Raw genomic sequence first — 22,163 nt, 5'->3', positions numbered from 1 at the left:
ATAATAGTACTTACCTCTGAGAAGAGATAGAAGCAGAATAGGAATGAGATATGAGACAAAAGATCATATTAATCTGGAATGTTTTATTTCTTTCTTTAAAAATCTAAAGCAAACATGAAAAAAATAAATGTTACCAATGGTTCAGTTTGGGATAATGGGTGCATGATACTCTGTTTTCATTATTCTTTTATACTTCCCTGCTTTTTAAAAAAAAATTCCCCAAACAAAAGCATATGCAAGAAAAAAATCAGTCATCCAACACCAGATCTGATGCTTTGCTCAGACTGAAAATGTCACTCATGAAGATCATTCATTCTTTATTGCATGCAGCAAATACTCGCTAAGCAACTGCCCTGATTCAGGTGCTCTGGTTGGTGCCGGGAGAAGTGTCAGGTTTGGTCAGACAGGCAGATGTGGACCTAATCCTCCAGAGGCTTAAAGCTGGGCAAGAGAGATGCTCACACACAAGCAGCACCACATGTAACAAGGAATCATTTTTCCCAAAAGAGATACTCAGGCCACATGCCATAGGAGCTCAGCGCTAGATCACGAGGAGCCTAGGTTGCCATACCCAGGATTCTCAGCCTGGCACCTACAGACAATGAAAAGCCACCAAAGATTTACGAACAGGGACGTCATATGACCAAGGATATTGATTGTTAAATCTTGCAGTGTGTTTGTGAGTAAGGGAGAATGGAAGCTAGAAGCAGAGAGACCAGCCAGCCACGCAGAGCTTTAGAGAAGGATGGAGTAATAACTCCCCTAAGGAGGCAGCGGGAGTCCCCAACATGCATCTCCCAAAGTCACTGTCAACCTCTACGGGGGAGCTGGGGACCTAATTTGGGGTAAATGTCACCTGGAGTGAAAGAAGCAGTGAGAGGAGGAGGACACAGCAGTCACTTGATAGGGGCCCAGGTGTGATGCCTGAATGGTACGGACAGGTGAGTCTCTGCATAGCCCTGCAACCAAGGCCTGCTCAGAGCAGTCACATCAAAGCCAGGCCTTGGCTGTTGAAGAACAATTCATCGTTCTTTCTAGGAACAGTTCTGAGAAAGTCTTTCCAGGAGCCCAGAAAACACAACAACGTGCCAGTAGCTCACCAGCAATGCTGTCTGCGTATCCACAGCCTCATTTGAGTGTGCCCTTGGCAAGGGTTCTGGCTGCATGCGCTTTGGCCAAGAGACTCTCTCTCTGAGGCTTATGTAACATGTGCTGGGCCCTGCTGTATGTCCAGCTTTTGTCCCTCTGTAAACTGGGCGTTCATTGTTAATTCTGTTTTTATGTTTCTTTTGCTTTCCTCACTCTCCTTGTCTAAAGGGACTAGCTGGCCTCTGTCAGTTACTCTGATTTTTCCAGCCAAGTCACAATACCACAGATGTAAGGGGAAATCCAAAAAATTGCCAAAATGAGGTATTTCCTCGATGGTAACCTCCACCTCATGGGGCTGTTGGAAGGAGATGAAAAAAATGGGCATGAAACACTTTAAAGTGCAAAGGAATGTCCTCAAAGGTCATGTCCCAATTATTAAAAGGCATAAGGGCAGAAAAAGGGCATCCCTAAACTCTGAGATAGAGCCAAGTGAAATTACGTAACAAATGAGACCGGACAGCTTCAGAAGACGGTGTGCAACTGATCCACCTCTCAGGGCAAAGACGGAAGAAGATGTTGGTGATCTAACCAGCTGTCCTCTTACATCTAAGAAACTCTAGTGAAAGTCAGAGTTCTGAATGTATGTGAAGAAAGATTGCTTAGATTAAAGGAGCCTAGTACAAGAAGGATCTTGGGAGAGGGAAGGGAAGGACTGCCTGCCTCCTCCATGGGTACCTAACTAGAAATCGAAGGCAGCACCAGTTATTTAGGCCATTTGGGGGAAGTTGGGTCCTAAAGGGTAAAGTCAAGACCAGAAAGATGGATTGAAATGGTATGTCCAAGACATAGTCCTAGAGAGGACCAAAGGTAGCTGAGAAATCCAAGACCAGTTCAAAGACCAAGAGCACGTAAAAGATTAATGAACTAAAATGGGAGTGAAAAAGCAAGGGTGTAAAGGGAAACAGAACTGATAAGGAGATGCAGCAGTATTTCAAGTAACTCAAGATGATCCTAGCTTCTCTTTCCTTACCATCACCAGCACAGAGTCAACACAAGGTCACAAAAGGCCGACAGTAATAATCGAGAGATTCCAACACTGTCCAAAAGAAGAGACTTTTGATCAGAAGTTTAAATATCCAGCCCCCTTGATAGGTATCTTTCTGTTTTAAACAGGATTGTATCTAGTGCTGATATACCCTGATGCTGAGAGCCATTAAGATGCACCTAAGTGCATTAAGGAAACCCCAGATTTTTTTGGCTTGCTGCTTCAGAAAAAATCATGTTCACCAGAAGACTCAAGACTCTTATACTCTCATAATGATTTTTATTTTTTATTTTAAAGTAGTAAATAGATATCCCAGAGTTTGCATTAGTCTCTTCTAATTTGGATAGCACGAGTGCACATCATGAACAAACCAAATTTCGATGTGAAAACCCAAGAGCCAGTTCCTGGAGCAAGGAAATAAACAACACAGTGGTGCAGCCACTTGGAAGCCAAGGTCCTCTGGCAGCAGCTCTATACATATTTCGTAACAAAATCACAAGGACTGGACTTTTCTTTGGGAGGAGTTATGTTGAGCCAGTGATTATTCAAGCTTCATGGAGCAACAGAAGCTAAAAACAAAGAATCACTCAGCTTTACCTTACTCAGGATATCAATGTTCCATTCCACTATCTTGAAATACTACCAGAGAGGAAAGAACCATTCAATAGGCAAGTTCAAAGGGACGAACAACTAAGTCTTTTCAAGAAATTGAGACATATCCATGCAGAAACCATTAACTTCTCTTTTAGACTTTCTCTGATCTTGTTTGGAAAGCCACAGAGACTTTGGATTAAAAACAAACAAATGTGAAATGATCATGACATAGTGCGAGTGAGAATGGCAGCAGAACTATGATTTAATTCTTGGGCCTCTTCAGGCTGTTGGGATGAGCAGAGGTCTAGGAACGAAGGGTTTTAAAGCCAAGCATAATCCAGTCAACCTAGGGTCCATAGGAACGTTCTTGAACTAGTTTCTTGGCCTCTTTGTGCTTTAGTCTCTTCAAATGCAAGACAAGCATAAACTAAGTGGTCAATAAGGGAATATCGTAGGTGTTAAAAATTTTACAGTTTTCTTTGACTGAATTGAAAGATCACTTGTCATGATGCCCAAATTGCCAAAGACCAGTAAGAGATCATAGATGACTGGCTGGCTGGCCAAGGCTCAGAACTGGCAGGTCCCATTAAGTATTTTAATGAAATCTTTATGCAAATGTTGACATAATATAATATAGCAAAACTCTTCTTTCCATTCTATGACATTAACCAATGTATCTCAGGGTGATTACAATTCCCAATCTCCTAACTAATTAAGGACTAATTAGTCAACTTGTATATTTATGTATGTTTCCCGTTTCTTAATTGCAGGCTTGCAGAGTCCTGGGAAATATCTGTGCCTGTCAATGCACTGAAAAATATCACAACACTGGATTACAAAGCAGTGATATTAAAGATTGGATAATAATAATCCTTCATGTCTTAATAGCATGTCAAGGTATACATATATACTTTCTATCTATATTAGCTTATTTGATTTTCACAACATCTCCAAGGGTAAGCATATTGGGACTTTTTTTCAACCTGGCATTAGTGCCCGGCATGTGGTACGCCCTCAATAAATATTGACTGAATGAATCAAATGAATGAATATTAAGTGCTCAATAAATGTTGGAATGATGGATGGATGGATGGATACAATTTACTCAAGAGAAAGAGGCAATGCAGCTTCCTCTGCTAGGGCCATCTTATCTTCCCAACTTCATTACTATCCTCTTCGTGAGGAGTGGTTGAATTTTACAGCCACTATGTATATGTCACAAGGCCTCCGTCACAAGGAACTGTTAATACTGATGTTAGTGCATATCTATATTCATTTCCCAAAATAATAATATACATAGAAACCTGTAAGTTGGAATACTCTTTTTGCTTCTTCCCCGACACTTCTGGAAATATTAGAAATACACAGCATGCACTTTTATCCAAAATTATATGATTCATCTTCAACATAAAATAATATTGAACATAATGGCTGATAGGTGAAGCTGAAAACCTACTTTTCTCCACCACGCCACCAACTTCCTGCGAGTATAACCGAACAGTATTATGCAGAAAACCTTTGCTTTTGGTCTTTCTTAATGTCGTAGGGCTCCTTAAGGATAAGATCAGGATGGATTTCTGGGCGACTCATCACCTTCCTTACTGCATGCCAGCGGCTCCAGCTGGTCCAGAGCATCCCTGTGCTGTGAACCTGACTTACAGACAGGGGCTTTGCTTCCTTCAGCTGTGGTGGCGGTCTTTTGGTTTTACTTGTTTATTGAAGTATAGTTGATCTACAATGGTGTATTAGTTACAAGTGTACAGCAGAGTGACTCTGTTTTTATTTTTTTCCTTTTGCCTGGAAGTTTCCTCCTCTGCCCCTTTTCTGTCAAGTAGATGGCCTCCTATTGCTGCTATAATCCTGCAAAGTAGGCAGGGTAAGTATTATATCATGTGTGTTTTACAAAAGAAGAAACCAAAACTTCACGGGGAGAAGTGACACTCCGCAAAAGGAGTGTAGTGACCCTTCATTATCTGTCCATGTACTAAATACATTTTGCTTTAAATTCTCTCATTGTTGCAAGTACAAGGGCTTATGATATAATAATAAATGAAACAAAGCAAAAAGCTGGGTATACACTACAATCTTCACATGTATGCATGTGGTGTACGTCCATCTCTCCCTAATTATATCTGTCTACTGAGTGCAATAATTCATTTAAAACACTTAGCACAGTTCCCAGCACATTATAAGCACTAAATAAACCAGCCGTCTTTCTTATCGTTGTTATTATTACTATGTATGCATAGAAAAAGAAAAGGAATATCTGTGGTAACAGATTATTAATGGTAATTTCCCAATAAAGGGATTTTGGGTTATTATCTTTTATGTTTTTCATCATTTTCCAATATTTTCAAGATGTGCACTTCTTTTATAATAAAAATGTAAATATGTATTTGTTTTGTAACATACAAATGGCCAAATTATTCATATAAAACAGGGAATGGGCACAGATAAGATGAAAGATATGTATTTCATTGCAGAGTGAGATAGAATGTTCTGTCAGAGAGGTCCAGAGAGAAAAGAAATAGCTGAGAAGGCAGTGAGCTTACCCATCTTTGGTAATAAGCCAACAGCAGCTGCACTGGCTAAACGGGCAGGGACTTTGTCAAAGGAAAGGTCGAGCTGATGCCCCAAGACTGTGTGAACCTGCAAACTATACTTTGACATCAGGGTTTTTACACTTCAGAGAAGGATCCGCTTCATAATTTGCAAGGCCCAGTACAAAGTACAAATGTGAGTCACTTGTCCCCAGAATATTAGGATTTTCAAGACAGGGACAGCAGAGCATTAAAGCCAGCACTGGACCCTTCTGAGAGCAGAGCCCTGTGTGACTACAGACCCGTGACCTTGCTTCAGAGTCCACAATGTGAATATTCTATTTACTCAAGATGATTTGGACAAGCCAGTTGTCTCCTAAAGGTTGATTAAGAGGGAAAATCCAGCAATTCATGAGGACTTACAGAAGCTAAAGCATATCCTAACCATCAAACGTCCTTTTTTATGATCTCCTTTACATTACAAAGTAAATCAGAGAAGTTACTTTCCTGAGGGAGGCTTCAGGTGACAAATGGTGAACAGACCACAGACGTTTATCACTTATTCTACACAAAATCCAGCCAGAATGAAAGCAAAGGCTGACAAGGAATACAAGACAGATGGGTCGAGAGAGGAAGCATCAGCATGTCAGCGACTTCAGCCACATGCTGGAAAAGCGAAAGTGGGTAGAGAATTGGTATCTGACTCAGCAGATCAGAGGAAGTTTCAACCTAAGAGTCAACAGACGAAAATAGTACCAAGAAGTGAAGCGGTGTGGCCCGCAGAATCCCTGAGCTCAGCATTTAGAAGCACCAGGAATGGCGGAAGGCCTGGGGAGCCGGGTCCTGGTCTAATGGGAGCAATCCTGGTAAAAGGGCTGCAGAGAGGCTGGTGGAAGTTACAGGACCCCTCTCCTATGCCAGAGGCTTATAACTGAACCAAAGAAGGATCACTCTGGACTCTAGACCCTCAGATGCAGCCAGGCTGATTTGATGATTTGAATAGGGTGCTAAATGGAAGTCTAAAAACTGACCTGTGAGATTTTAGCGGACTATCTGGAGATAACAGTGTAGAATATACTGGCTCCTTGAAACAAGAACAACCTGCCTCTGAAAAGGAACACTCCGAGGAAAACATAAGTTGCCTGGAAGAGGGCAAGACTTAGGCTAGGTTTTGCAAGATTTGAAGAGGCCATAGTTAGGTGGGGACTTAGCCAGCTAAGCCTGAAATCAAGCATACGGTGTGAGCAAAATAAGCATGTTAAAATGTCACCGTTTTATTATCAGTCCGCAATTCTCAAACAGACCTAGGAAGTGGCATTCTATATTCTTAATATTTCAAACGTAGAATAAAACCTTGCAGAAAAATAACAAACACTTACACTCTTACAGACTTAGTACATTTTAACATTTTTCTTTTCATGCTTCATTTTTTTGTAATGTGAAGAACAAAAACATTACAAATATAGTTGAAACTCATGTCTCTCCCAACGTCCATCTGAGGACCCTTCCTTTCTCCAGGTTAGTATCTTGTGAGATTAGTGTCTATCTTCAAGTCTAGGTTTGCATAATTTTATAACACCTCTAAGTATTCAGAAAAAAACGTATAGAACTCTTTCAAGTTAAAAAAATAATTATTGGCATCATTCTGATCATATCCTTCTGCAACTTGTGCTCTTTGCTCAACGTGATGCTTCCCAGATTTTCCGTATGAAACCCCTCATTCTAGTTCATCCATTTTTAGAGCTTTCTGGCATGCACTCTATAAATATGCTAAAAATGCTTTACTCATCCTCCCAATAACGAACATTAAGGTTGTTAATGTTTCCTTTTGCTTTAACAAATAAAATTGCCAGGAACATTCTTGTGTGCGTGTGACAGGGATGAGGGGTAACTTCTTGAAAGTATAACTGATGAATTATAAAATACACATATCCTCAAACTTACTAGATTTTGAGAAATTGCAATCCAACATGGTGATGCTAACGAACATTCCCACCAGCAAGTATGAATCTATGTTTGCTTCACAGTTTTGCCAACACTAATATTATCAGGCAGTTTAATGTTGCCTATGGAACGGGTTCAAAATCTCATTTTTCCCTATTGAGATTAAGATATTTTTCATGTATGTTTTGGCCATTCTAGTTTCCTCTTCTGTGACTCAAAGGACCATATGCCCCATCGTTTCTTGTTGTTGTGGTTTTTTCTTTTTCCTGTAGTTTTTAATACTGGATACAAATCTTTTATTAGTTGTATAGGAAATAACTTGACAGAATGTGTTGCTTGTCTTTTTATTTTTTTTAAGTATTTTTTATTTACTTAAGAATTTTTTTAAAAATCCCACTCCTAGGCATATATCCAGAGGGAATTCTAATTTGAAAAGACAAATGCACTCTAATGTTCATAGCAGCACTATTTACAATAGCCATGACCTGGAAATAACCTAAGTGTCCACTGACAGATGACTGGATAAAGAACTTGTGGTGTGTGTGTATGTGTATGTGTATGTATACATGTATAAAGTGAAATACTACTCAGGCATAAAAAAGAATGAAATAATGCCATTTGCAGCAACATGAACAGACATGGGGATCATCATTCAAAGTGAAGTCAGGATGAGAAAGAAAAATACCATAGGCTATCATTCATATATGGAATCTAGGGGAAAAAAAGACACAAATGAACTTATTTACAGAACAGAAAGACTTACAGACATAGAAAACAAACATGGTTACCAGGAAGGAAAGGGGGTGGGAAGGGATAAACTGGGAGCTCGAGATTTGTTGATACTAACTACTATATATAAAATAGATAAACAACAAGTTTCTTCTGTATAACACAGGGAGCTATATTCAATATCTTGTAGTAACCTATAATGAAAAAGAATATGAAAAGGAGTATATGTTATGTATACATATGACTGAAACATTATATTGTACACAAGAAATTGATACAACATTGTAAACTGACAAGAAATGAAGGAAGGAAGGAAGGAAGGAAAGGAGGAAAGGAGGGAGGAAGGGAGGCAGGCAGGCAGGCGAATGGGTGGAGGAAAAAAAATTCTTTTAATTTTCTATTATTTCGTAGTAATTTTTCCCAGGCAAAACAAATGTAGTTCTCAGAAACAGTTGCTGGGAGAAAGGGGTAGAAGGAGACAGGCACTAACCATCTTTGAGCACCTGCTCCATGGCTGATACTTACAAGCCATCTCAGTCAGGTTCCCTAGAAGAGCATCTGAGACAAGTGTTACTAAGGTAACAATCAGGGGGGATCTCAGGATAGGCAGGGGAAAAGGTCAGGCAAAGATGTGAGTTCCTTGGAGGTACAACCTCTTTCTGATCCCATGGGGTGCTCTGAAGTATGGATGACATCCTAGAGTTCTCCCCACTTACAGCAAGAGGTATTTTGAACTCCCAAATCAGGCTACTGGAAGCCTTCTCCAAACCCAGGAGGAAAGAATAGCACCCCAGAAATTTCCAGAGCAGGCAGTCCCCATTAACAGTGTGCAAAGGGATGTAGTTATGAACTGCAGGCACCCAAATGTCACAAGAGCTGAGGGATGGGAACCTGCCAACCCCATAAAGCAGAGCTCACAGGGCACCAAACCACATCTACTCCATGTGAGTTAAGTCATTTAATCTCACTACAACCCCATGGAATATGTAAAATCACCTGCCATTTAGATCGAGTGAAGGGAGGCTGAGACAGGCTGATAGAGTTCCTCAAGGACCACCACACTAATACGCTGAGAAACTCCAAATTCAAACTTAGTTTCTTCTGACTCCAGAATGTGTCCCCTACTTATTTGGCCACGGCAGCATCTCCATGAAAGTTCCGTTTAGTACTTTCTCTAGTTAATAATGGACTAAGCCAGGGAAGCTTTCTTTCTGCCCAGCGGGGGTTGTGGTTGCCTTCATTTGTCACCAGGAGAGGACCTGCAGGGTGAACAGCATCCCCAGGTCAGGTGGGTGGGAAATGCTCCACCAGGTCCACCTCCTTTGAGCACCCCATTTGCACCACATACAGTGTCTTTTCCCTGGAAATGGCAAAAGACTTCACCTCCCTGCAAGCAGGTTAGGTACCTGAAGGAATCCAGGCTCACTTTAAGGAAATATGTTGGGAAGAAATAAAACAGTTTCACATCTTGATGTTAGGGAAACCCTCTGATTTCACTTGTGACCCTTTTTCTAGTGTCAGAAACACATGGCTGGGGAGAACTAGCACCTGCTCTCCTTATAAAGTAAAGGTCAGTAGAGCTGAGGTTTTTAGCCCTATCACCTTGCTACAAATCAAAATTATCACAGAACTTTGAATATTTATTGATACTGAGAAGGTCTCTGCATGTTTCATTGCTTAACATGACGATTCAAAGATGCCTCACCATCCAGGCCACTCTGAAATTCACTCCCTGCTGTACTCCAGGCACAACATATATTATCTCACTTAACAGAGCAAATGATCTAAGAGTACTCACTGTTGTCAGTTTCTTTCCCCCCTCATAGCAATTTACTCATGAGCCAGCCTGCCATTTGTAAAAGCAATAGACAAAAGATTTGCCAGATGGCTTGGGGATCTGCGAGAGTAGGAAATGTTTTTACACAATATGTTCTGCAGGGTTACTGACGACACAGGCACGAAGGCAAGGTGACAAGGTGGGAGGACTTGCAGGGTTGCTATGAATTCCATTTGTTCACTGCAAACAGTGTCCCCCCAGACTACCCCCAGGACTGCTGAAAATCTGAATTACCCTTCCTTCTCTAAATGACACTTTGCTCCCTGCACAGCACAGGAGGATGCCAGTGGGGCTATGTGGTACTTACAAAGGGGGATGTCCTACTGTAAACCCACATGCTGCCCTGATCCGTATTCAGAGCTCCAATTAAACACTGCCAAGTTAAGTGGCAGTAAAATTAAAACGGAGCCACAGGATGGAAAGGAATCTCAATCCAGGTGCAATTATACTCATTTTTATATCAGTCTCTTAAATTTTAATGCTTTTTATGGGCCCCTGAATAAATGAATTATACAAGATTCATAATTTCTGAGATGAATTTTAGTTTTCTCTAAAATCCCCTAGTTTCACAGAGATGGTGGCAACAGAAAAAAAGAAAGGACCAGTAAGTATTGCACTGAAGAAACTTACAGGTAAAAATTGGTGCATGTGTAGCAGATTCATAAAAATCCAGGCTGATAAAGAAGATGTTGTATGAAATTTGACACATCAGGGGACTTATTTTTGACAATTCAGTTTTATTTCTGACACCCCCAGGAACACCTCTGCCCACAGGAATTCCCATCACTGGGTCACCTGCTATCCACCAGGGACCACATATATTAAGTAATTATTTATAATTGGTGTGGGTCCATTTGATCAAGACCCCTTCATATTCTCAATCAATTTATACCCAGTGCCACAAGGGAAATAAATTCTTTATTTCTTCATTCACCTCTTTCTTTATTCCTTCATTCTACCTGCAGCTTAAAGTGTAGACTGCCACATCCTACCAGTGGGGCTACTTAACCTTGTGCTTCAATTTCTTCATCTGTAAAAGGTAGTAATAATCTTCTAAGCTCCTTACTCATAAGATTGTTATAAAAGTTAAATACACTAATCCATGTAAATACATGAATACAACGTCCACTACACAATGAGGACACACGTCAAGCCGTCATTATTATTCATCCAGTTCAACAAATATTTCTTGAGCATCTACCGTGTCAAGGACAGCCCTAGATGGAGAGTCCTAAGAATGACCAGGAAAGGCCCCATCTCTGAGCTCGGAGAACTTACCTTGATCTCAGCTCTCTTTTCTTATTCCTGCCTCTCAGAGATGCTAGACAACAGAAAAGCAAGGGGATAGCATTTTATAGGTGAGCTTCACATCAAGTAAACTAACAGGGTGAAGTATATATGTACATTGCTATTATTAATAGGAGTCATAATAATTATAATACCTTCTGCTTCATGAGCACTTACAGAAAAGTTTGTGACTTTTTTTTTTTAACTTTTTTGCTTTAATTATATCAGTGCTTTTCACCAGAATCGTGAAATGGCTATTTATCTACCTAGTCCACATCTACTTCTCTATTTCTGATGGGGAGTTGTTTGAGATAGCTTATAATAAAAGCAGTCAGATTGAAAACTTTCAAGCAAGGCATGGATGGATGGATGGATGGATGGATGGATGGATGGATAGATAGATAGATAGATAGATAGATAGATAGATAGATAGATAGATAGGCAGACAGACAGACAGACAGACAGATAGATATAACAGAGTGTGAGAGTAGAAAAAACTTTGTATCCAGACAGCTTAGTTAAAGACAATACAAGAGCTGTATACAATACTTAAAGCCAAGGAAACGAGAAAAAAAAAATGATGAATCCTATGACTCACTGTCCATATGAATACCCATATGATTCATTGGAGGAAATAGTATCTTTCTTGTTGTTATTTTATGGCCCGAAACTCTGAGATGAATTTATCAGTGAGGGGTGGTCTTCACAGAGGAGGTTTGGAGCAGCGCAAATGATGTCCTCCACAGCAGCCCCCACTCTACCCCATAAAGCGTCATTCCCAAGTGTCCACGTGTGTCTCTGCTATTGCTCTGTCAAGGCAAGTCAATCCACTAGAAACCTAGGAACATACACCTGGATTTAAGAAAAAAAAAAAGTCTAGAAAATCTCAAGGAAAGAAGATGAATTGATCCCTCAAAATTGCCTTCTCCATGTAGAAGTCTTAGCTGTGTTTATGAGAGGCAGGCAGGCAAGACTGACACTGCAGGGAGAAGATAAAGCACTTCTCTTCCACGCGGTCACTGTAAGAACAATAATCTAATCTCCACAGGCCAAGTGTGCAGAGGGCAAGGTGATGGCATAAATGCGTGGCCTTGATCCCCAGCACTGTGCTAAAAATGCTGTACAAATCATCTTTCATTCAGTCATCCCTCCACAGTTTTTATTGTCTTTGCGGTTAATGTAATTATCAGTCCACCTCAAGTGAGGACTAGGGAGCAGAGGGAATTGAAGTAAAATTCCCAGTGCCACAGAGCTTACATATGGCAGAGATATGGTTTGAATTCCGCACTCAGATTCGAAGACTGATATTTTTTTCTAAACTTCAGTTTTTTTCTAGGATATCATGCCGAGTATTTTAAAAAATAAACAGGTCTGTAATCATAGCCTTAGTGAGACAGCCTCAGTGCAGAAATGAGCATGGGTTTCAAGGACTAGAAATCAAGTTGTGGGATCTTGAGTTTGACTATCCTCTCTGAATATCATTTTCTTCATTCATAAGGTGGCAAAAATAGTAACCAGTTTTCAATGACATAATGAAGGTCATAAATCATGTATAAAGTTCCTGGAATGCAGTAGTTACCCAACCAATGGGAGCAGCTACAGTAAAGATTTAAGAGCACTCCTGGTCCACGTTGTAGAAGGTGGCATTACTGTTCTCAGAAAGTAGCCATGGATCTACTTAAGGACCCCAAGACATGTGAGAAGGCATGGAAAACATCCGGAATGAAGAGAAAAGGAAGAGTGGGAAGAGAAGAAAAGGGACGCTTATTAAACATCAAATACAAGCTATCAGATTTACTTGTTTATCCTATTTAACCATTCCAACAACTTGATACAGAAGACACTATACTTTTTTTTTTTTTTGCCAGAAAAGCAAATTAAAGCTTAGAAAAGTTCATCAACTTGTTCAAATCCACCATATGGTAAATGGCAGGGCTGAGATTCAAGTTCAAGTCCCTCAGTCCCAAACCCATTGCCCTAAACCATCCTTCACGGCATCTCAGTTCATCAGGAAATAAGCTCACAGGTGTTTCAATGCATTTTCCGTATTTTTTAAAATATCACTAGAGAGACTGGAGAACTACATTTTCCCCTTGTCTCCCCTACTAACTAGATATGCAACCACTGCCCTTTCCTTGGTATAAGTTCCCCCATTTCTAAAACAAAGCAGTGAGTCTACACGATTTCTACAGCCCTTTTCAGCTCTAACATTTTATGGTGATTATTTCCCCCAAAGAACCCTGCTGGCAATACAGAGCAAAGACATAGCACATATGTACGAAAGTTACTCCGTTTATATTAAATTCCACATTCCTGCAGGGAGATGTAATGTCTGTTGCCCTTCAGCCGACTCCATACTCCCATGTTTGTTTACAATCATCGGAGCATGAACAGCTATTTTTAAACCTGGCTTTTCATGTAAGAAGGTTAAAACTCAAACTGAATTTGATTTGTTGGAGAATTCAAATCCTCGGGATTATGGCAGGAAAAGAGAGAAATGTAAGTCACTTTAATTACCCTTTGACTATCCTCTCCCCAGTCCCACCCCCATAATTCCACTAACAAAGATGCACTGGTTAAGCTGATTGTATCCAGGGCAGAAAGCCCATACATTGGCACTGGTGATCAAGGGTCTTGCGGTTGTTTACCTTATATTTTTGTTGGAAACAACAGGAAGTAATGTTTTAGAAGGCAGCTGGCTTGCGATCCAGCAAATCCAGGGATTTGCACAGCTGGGGAAAGTGAAACTTCTGGTAGTCTTATTCAACTGAGTTTTTATCTGTCACACTCTCCTTTTATGAATACAGGCTTTGAAGCCAGACAGATGCCAGTCCACCACTTACAAGCTGAGTGAGCTGGCAGACAGCCTGGCACACAGTAGGAATGTAGCAAATACGCCTTCCTGCTCCTTTCTGTTACTAACATAGGGCTTGTCTGCTTTGTTTTCAACGTGGGGCTGATCTACAGACCCAAGTACAGAACCTGAGGCCACTGAGAGCTGGGATGGCTTGCTTCTCTCAGTCATCTCCCTATCACAGGAGCCTGGGAGAGTAGTTTCAGCACTCATAGCAGTTTCAAAAAATATTGGATGACTTACCGAGGGTTTATGTTCCTGGAGCACTTTATAGAAGAATTAGAGAGCAGTTGGTTAGAGAACTGTTGCCTAAAATGGGGAACCTCTGTTAATAAGCATAGGGATTCTTTTGGGGGGTCAAAAGTATTCTAAAACTGATTGTGGTGATGATTGTACAACTCTGTGAATACATTAAAAATCATTGGGCTGTACACATTAAATATGTGAGCTATACAGCATGTGAGTTATGTCACTATAAGACCATTTTTAAAGAGACTTTTTGACCCCTCCAAACTGTACATGTTCATGAAGCCTCATATTTAGACTAGAAACTGATAACCTGTGGGGCAGCTGGCAACCAAAAGAACTGGGAGAGAAGAGCTAGGAAAGAGGAGCGATAAGGCACGTCCCATTCAGGAAAGTGGTGCACCCGTAGGTCCTACCTAGTATGACATGCTCTTCCCTCCCCGTACACAGATCTTTCTCAAGACAAACCTGATGAAGACACCGAACATAAGTGGAACAGCCGAGAGTCCAAATTCCACACTTTTTCCTTATAGACTGACTCGTTCCAAACAGCACCACGGCAAGCTGTCAGAAGGGAAACTCCTGACCTTCAGCATGCCTTCCAGACTCACGAATTCTCAGGATTGTCAGGAATTCCTGAGTCCTGATTATCTCTTTCATATCAGAAATCACATACTTTGCATAAGGCACACACACGCTGCGGGCATATTTTTAAATGATTCATTCATTTGTCCAACAAATATTTGCTGTTTAGAGTCACTGGACATCGGGCTCTGTGCCAGAGACCAAGAGATAAAACGTAGGACTGAGGGTTAACACTTCTGAAGCTGCCATGTGCTTCAGGAGGACTGACCTAGTTAATTATTCTAACAAGCTTTTAAGGCAAAGACAAATATCATCGCCCTCATTTGACAGATGAGAAAACTGAGACACAGAAAAGGTGAATAACTTGCTTGAGGTCACACTGCCGGGCAGTCAAAGACCTGACCTTATGCCCAGGCAGGTTGGCTCCAGAGCCTGAGCTGTCAACTTCTACCCCGACCACCGCCCACATGGAAGACCGGAACGTCTAGGCAGAGGGCAAAGACCTAGCTGCAATACAACAGTGATGCCCCATCTGAGGGATGAGCAAGGTTCAGTTACAGGAAACGCAGGGCTCACATATTAACTACATCTCAGAATTTTACAGCTGAAAACAGTAGAGCTGTTTTCTCCAACTCTCTCGTCTCCCAGATGAGGAAAACGCTATCAGGAGACTGGCAATGACTTGCTCTATGTCCCGCAGCTTAGTAGTCATCGGACTTGATCCCGCATCTCGTAAGTTCCAACGCAATACACTTTCATTCATTGATTCAGAAACATTTGTGCCAGGCACTGGGCTCTTTTCACTACATCCTACTGCGCATACCAACTATAATGCTGAGAAATTATTTTAAGCAGCATAAAAAACACATCATTCCATATTTAGTTGTGCAAAGATCATATTGTCCGAAGACAACTTTGCAAATTCATCAAGTCATTCTTATGAGTCATGGGAGCTGGGGGAAAGAGTGACCAAAGGGAGGAGAGAATGAACTGCGGCTTAGCTGTACTATGTCCTGGGCTGATTTATCCCCACTGTTTCAAGTAGTCTTCCAAACAATACTATTGGATGTAATCCTTCACCATTTTTCAAAATGATGAAACAGGGTTGAAGATTTTAAATAATTTTGCACAAATTTACGAGTCTAATGAGTAGAAAAAAGTCTACATTTGAGCCCTGCTTTTACTTATTTTAAAGCCTAAATTCTTTTTACTCTCATGCTGACTTCAAGCTCAATAATTAAGTCTCTGAATGATATGAATTCTTTGCATCTGAAGCATTAAGTATTAGATAAATTATGGTTAGGCTCAGGGCTCCATAAAGGCAGTAGGGTGGATAAAATGACCTTTCTTCCCCTCAGTCCTTACCTGTGCACAAATATAAAATGTCATCTTCAAACTCTGTTTTACTTCTGCCTCTTTTTTTTCTCACACATGCAGCTTTAAAATGTCTTCTTTAGCACAGCCAGCTGCCATGGAGACTTAAAAGTAGATGACCTGGGCAAGAGATGTTATCAACTGATTTTTAATGAAGATTGCTCTCCTGAATGCCAAGTATAGGAGGTGAGTCAGAGTGGACATTTCCAAATGTTAAAGAAAGCCACAGATACCCTAAGGCACTTAGATTTCTCAATCAGCCCTTCCTTTGTCCATGGCAAAGGTCACCCTAAACAGACACTCAAGGACAGACATCATTGTGCAGTGGCTCAAGGCTTTGTGCAGACACATATGTTCCTTTTCTAACTTTTTTTTAAGTCAGTGGTCAGTATATTTCCCCTCACATCATATGTAAAGATGGTGAATTTATATGCTCATCATAATTTTTGAACAATAATATTTTGATTAAAATTTGCAATAAATTATTTATTTTGGTTTATTTCTGTTATCACTGAGCTCAGTGGTTCCCTGGCTTTTCTGCACACTGGAATCACTGGAGAGCTTAAAAAAATGTCACTGCCTGGGTCTCAACACTCCCCCCAGACTGTGATTGGAATAGTCTGAGGGTAGCTTGCAATTTAAAAGTTTTTAAAGATCCCGAGGCAGTTCTAACGTGCAGATAAGTTCAGGAACTACATTAAATATTGTTCTTATCATTAATTAATTAACCTACTCTAGGGGGAGGGTAATCTAACTTTCTCTTCCCAAGCTAGACTTGCTTCTTTCATAGCTCCCCAAAGCTTAAGCCGGGAAAGGAAAGACAGCCAATAAACCATTACTGAGCCGGCCACCGTTTGGTATCAAGCACAACTGAAGGATGGGTCTTCTGGGACTGAGCTAGGAGAGGCTGCATGAAAGACTGCATCCTAGAATGGTGAGTGAGTGGAGGAAGAATTTATCTTCCAGCTTTGTGTTCCACAGGGTCTCTGGTTCCAAGGGGAACCCAGAAGCAGGAGGCAAGAGGAGGGCAGGTGGGGCATGAGGTGAGGCACTGTTGGGTTATGGCAGGTGAAGTTGGTAGGAGCCCACCCAGAACTGGCTGCCACACTATGGCTTGGTTAAACTAAGCGGCCAGATATCCTGAAAAGGGCAATGCCAAGAGGATCTCAAGTGGTTCATTCAGAGGGATCTGGCACTGGCAAGAATGTTCGGCTAATGTGGCTGGAGACTTATCAGAGCCATCGGCCGTGAGCAGCTGTAGTTATGTGGGATGCCAGGTTGAAATCATACCATTCGGGGGCCGCTACTCTTTAAAGCCTTTTAAGTCTCACACCTAAGATGGTGCAGGTCACTTGTGGCTGGTGAGCTACTCTCTTCTCTCTTCCATTCATTCTATCTGGCAAGGTGGGTATTTGAGCCCAGGGATCTTCCTGGAGCCTGACCTTTTGCCTTTCTCTAGACACAGATGAATACCCTACTCCTCACATTTGAATTTAGCGTGTGAGTGATGGAATGCGGGTGAGAGCAGAAGAAATTCCATGTTGGCCTCAACTCTAATAAGTCATCTACTTCATTCCAGTTTTGGCCAGAGGACCCTCTACTGAGGGCAAGTGAGTTCTTATTCAGCCGTATTCAACAATATTTCAATTTCTATGTGTTCCTTATGTAAAATCCTCTGAGAGAAACGATGACTGGTTGGCATGATTTGGAAATAGTTTGGTCATTGACCATAGCAGGACTGAAATCTCACCCTTAAACTGTACTGCAAACAAGTCATAGTATCTACTATGTGTCCAGAACTGTGTTCGGTGCCAGTGATTTAATAAGAACCAGGCAGAGTTCTTACCTTTAATGAAATTACAAAGTAATAGCGAAGAAAGGCACGTAAATAGATAATCAAAATATGGAGTTGGCCTGTTCTGTTCAAAAGAAGTATGAGGTTTTGTGAAAGCACAGAAAGGATTTCTGTTTCCCTGGGAGAGTCAGAGATGGCATCACATATCCAAAATTGGATCTGAGTCATGAAAGATGAGTTCTAATAAGAGCTTCATTGGTAGAATATTCTAGAAAATGCAAAATACCTCCAGCTCCATCCCTCTTAGAATAGAAGCTTCATAAAAGCAAGGATTTGTCCATCTTATTCACTACTGTATTTCCAAAGTATCCTGGGAACACTGAACCCATTATTAGTTTTGATTCTCATATCCTCCCATGCTTCTGGGAGAAGGTAAATATCCCCTCTCCTGCCATTCAGAAGGAGAAAATACATGCACAGAGACAGCAAATTCATAGTCCATGACCTCATGGAGTTCTGACCTGTAGACATTCCAAGAAAAGAATCTCAGTAAATCCTGCCAATGGCTATGTTGGGCAAATTAAGGGGGAAAGGCAACAGCTGTGACCTACAGCATACCTCACATTGCTGCACTTAGCACCTCAGTAAAGTCACCATAACTCAGAATCTCGTCATCTTTGTAGGTTTATTTTTTTAAAAGAGGCTCTGTCATTCAGGGCTCCACAAGAGCCTAGTAGGTGACACTGCTGGAATGACAACTGATTAATTCATAATGAGAAATTTCCATTATGGGAACTATAATATTCACCTTTTCATGATCAGCCTGTCCTACTTTTGCAAATTCAGCAAATTACAACTACAAATAATTGTCATGGTGGCCAGAACACTCATATAAGACTATTCCCACATAAGTCCCATCATAGGACTATTTTCTTCCTATATAAGAGCAGAGATCATAATCAGCAGATAGCTTAGTAATCAAATGTAAAAGGGTTAGGGTATTGAATGCTTAATAGAACTCAGATAGCCTGATACATTCCCCTCTCCATCGGGACAACTGGACCCGTGGAACAAGATTACACAACTTTATCTGCCACTTTACCAATGGCCTCATATAATGAACCAGAATAATCAAAGATCGTGAGCTAAAGCACCCTCTCCTGGATAGTATTTCCTCTTTGTTTGCAGCTGCCATTCAAACAGGATGCAATCAACACTTGCAAGGCTGGAGGTCATTGCATTCTTTCAAAATGACCATGACAACATTCCTTGAGAGCCTATTGTGAACTAAACACCGACATTATCTCATTAATCTTCACAGTTATGTGAGAAGAGTAAACTAGGAGTAAACTGGTCTTAAATAACTTGTTCCAGTGAATACACCATTAGATGGCAAAGTGATGATTCTCTCTGAGTCATCTGAAATCCACTTCCAGCACCATCCACTTGGGGAGACAAAGCATGCACCCTTGACCAGACCACTAAAAAACCTCAGAAAGCTGTGAATGAATGGGTCAGGCAGCACCTGCCACAAGAATTCTGGGAAAGAATGACGTCGTTATGGACCAAAGTGGCCAAAAGATTGGGGGACGGGTGATTTTGAGTCAGGAAACATTTTCTGTCCTCAAGTGTTAAAATATCAAAGGTTAAAAAACACAGGGCATATGAGCTTTACTTCCTTCTTCCCACAACCATAGCAGAACTGTTTCTGCGTTAGTCCCAGATACAATCTCAGTAGCCTTCAAAATGCGGCAATCCCCGGCATAACACAGCCGTTAGCAGTCAGTCACGTTTGACATAAAAGATGCGATGTATATTCATCACCTACAAGTTGGATGGTTAATCTACAAGGCGTCAAAGGGGCTCAATGATTGGGTCTCTCTGGTGGAGAAAAATGACAAATTAAATGAAATCAGGTAAGTCTATTTTTTGATGAAATGCATAAGAACTCAGTATATATATATACGTATAGAGGGGTGCGTGTGTAAACTATTCAGAGATGGTTATGTAATTGCAACATCATTACGTGATGAATTCTGAATGGCAGGAGAGGGAATCCTTTCCGACACATCACTTCCACAGCTGACGTTCCACTCCTGACTAATGCTGACATTATTCCCTAGAGAGGACCAACAGTTTTGGATCAACAGTACTGTTAGTAAATCAGATCTGCAAAAACCTGCTTACGGTTCTTAAAAAAAAGAAAGAAAAGGGTGCATTCCTGATTCACCATTCAGAAGAATTAGTAGTTCCTGAGAAAAATGTAAAGGAGACATTCTTGCTAAACCATGTCTCAACCAAATCATCCATCCCGAAAGAAGAAAGGAAGTCCGACAGAGGAACTAAGCCAGCTCGTTTGCCCCACTGGCTTCCTCAACGCTGAACCCAGGGAAGGAGAAGTGAAGTCTCAGCCTCATTCAGTCCTTCCGTTTGGGGGCATGAGAAACCCAGTGGAGTCATGACTCTATTTTCTCATTCATTCAACAACCACCAAAAAGGCAGGACTTTATCTCTGCCTATTCCTTCCCACATTCTGCCTATTCCTTCCTACACTTTCCCAGACATTCTGCTGGTAACTGGGGTTGTGGAGGGGAAGAAAGCAAACTCCTGCCATCAAGGAGCTCACTGTACAGTTGAGCAGATGATGATTGAAAAAAAATGAATGACAACGGAGCCAATGATTGCAATACAGTGCGAAAAGCCTAGTGATAGACTTATGCAAAACACAAACGAAAGAAACCCCAGCCCTGCAACTTGCCAGAGTCACCCTCTATGTACGGGAGGTTTTTCAAGGCATCCAAGCTGTTCCAAACCACGTAACGATTTACTTCCAAGTAGTAGGATCTTGGTAGAATCCCATGTCCTCCAGTTTTGCGTGGATTCCAGCTTCTACGTCACATCTCTCCCCACAGTTAAGTCAATTTGATGCTACTTATCCCCCGGTCCTAGCTCTGCTCTGCCCCCAACATCAATGGACAAGACTGACTTAGGAAAAGAGTAAATTAAGGGCTCAACTTAAAGGAAGAGGCAAGAATAGCATTATTTATATGCATTATGAGTATGTATCCAAAAAACCCAAAGGAATCACCTGAACAACTATGAGGGTTAGTAGGACAACACAGTGAAACCACCGAAGAGCTTCATACGTACAAACCACCACCAGTGAGAAGGCATAATGCAAGAGAATCTCATTTACAACGTAGGAAAAATAAACTAACAAGAAATGTCAAGATTTATATCACAAACCTTTTGATGGGAACAAAGATTTAAAGTGATGCCTGACAGACGCTCTTAAGGAGAGAAAGAGGCTTCTAAGAATCATAAGGACACTGTCCCCAAGAACCCAAGGTGGAAAGGACCTGCCTCAAAGAGATATGTGGGTATGGTCTTTGTCTAAAAAAATAAAATAACATTTATAATGAAATTTTTCTACCTAGGACGACACATGACAGAGATAGTTCAAAATGAAGAAGGTGTCTGGAACTTTCTATGGGAACAAAGCAGGCTGATAAAACTACTCTCCAGCAAACACGGCCCCTTTCTTATGGAAAAGGGAGGCTGATCTGATATCCGACAACGAACATCCAAAATGGCGTGCAAAGAAATAGTCTCCAAGGACGCTAACTGTAATATTGCTAGTGGTAATGAAAGACTAAAAACCCACCTTATCATCCATAAGGCAATGGGTAAAAAAAATAGATACAGTGGAAATCCTATGTGGGTTTATACAGCACATTTTATCTGGCCTAATGTGGAAAGATCTCTATGACTATCTAAGTATTTATTTTTTTATTTTCTTTTCAAATTTGCACCTGCTGCAGGTTGAGTGCCCTGAGAAGTCGGCTCTATGAAGACTGGGGTATGGTCTGTGTTTCACTGCTATATTCCCAGCATTGGGACATCACAGATGTGAAGCAAGTGTATCTTCACTGAATGAATTTCTTTAAAATGTTTAATAATCATCTGGCAGACAGCAAGTTCTTAGTAAATATTAGTCAAGATTGTTGGGTTTTTATTCAGCCTCATAAAACTGACAAAAGAGATATTACTACACAAGATATCACAACCAGCCAGAGAGAGTTGCTTTCAAAATCTGCCACGGAAATACTTCAGGACATGGGTTCAGGGAACTTCCTCGCTCAAGAGGCTCTTTCCTGGAATTTGGCCCCTATTAAAAGACACCCTAGTCAGCAATCATGGCTGACACCCCAGTTCCTCTCTGTCCATGCTTGAGGCTTTTTTTA

At 41.0% G+C, this 22,163-nt stretch overlaps 1 long non-coding RNA gene across 1 annotated transcript; it reads left to right on the top strand.

Moving 5' to 3' along the window:
* Positions 1-13,462: 13,462 nt before the first annotated feature.
* LOC116659755 lies at positions 13,463-21,892 on the top strand. Its single transcript, XR_004315093.1, has 4 exons — positions 13,463-13,564; positions 16,188-16,310; positions 16,915-17,058; positions 21,741-21,892. It is a non-coding gene; the product is annotated as an uncharacterized LOC116659755 (long non-coding RNA).
* The last annotated feature ends 271 nt before the right edge of the window (positions 21,893-22,163 follow it).

This window comes from Camelus ferus, chromosome 25 (assembly GCF_009834535.1).
Source record: "Camelus ferus isolate YT-003-E chromosome 25, BCGSAC_Cfer_1.0, whole genome shotgun sequence".
NCBI lineage: Eukaryota > Metazoa > Chordata > Mammalia > Artiodactyla > Camelidae > Camelus > Camelus ferus.
This window is presented reverse-complemented; position numbering and strand designations above follow the sequence as displayed.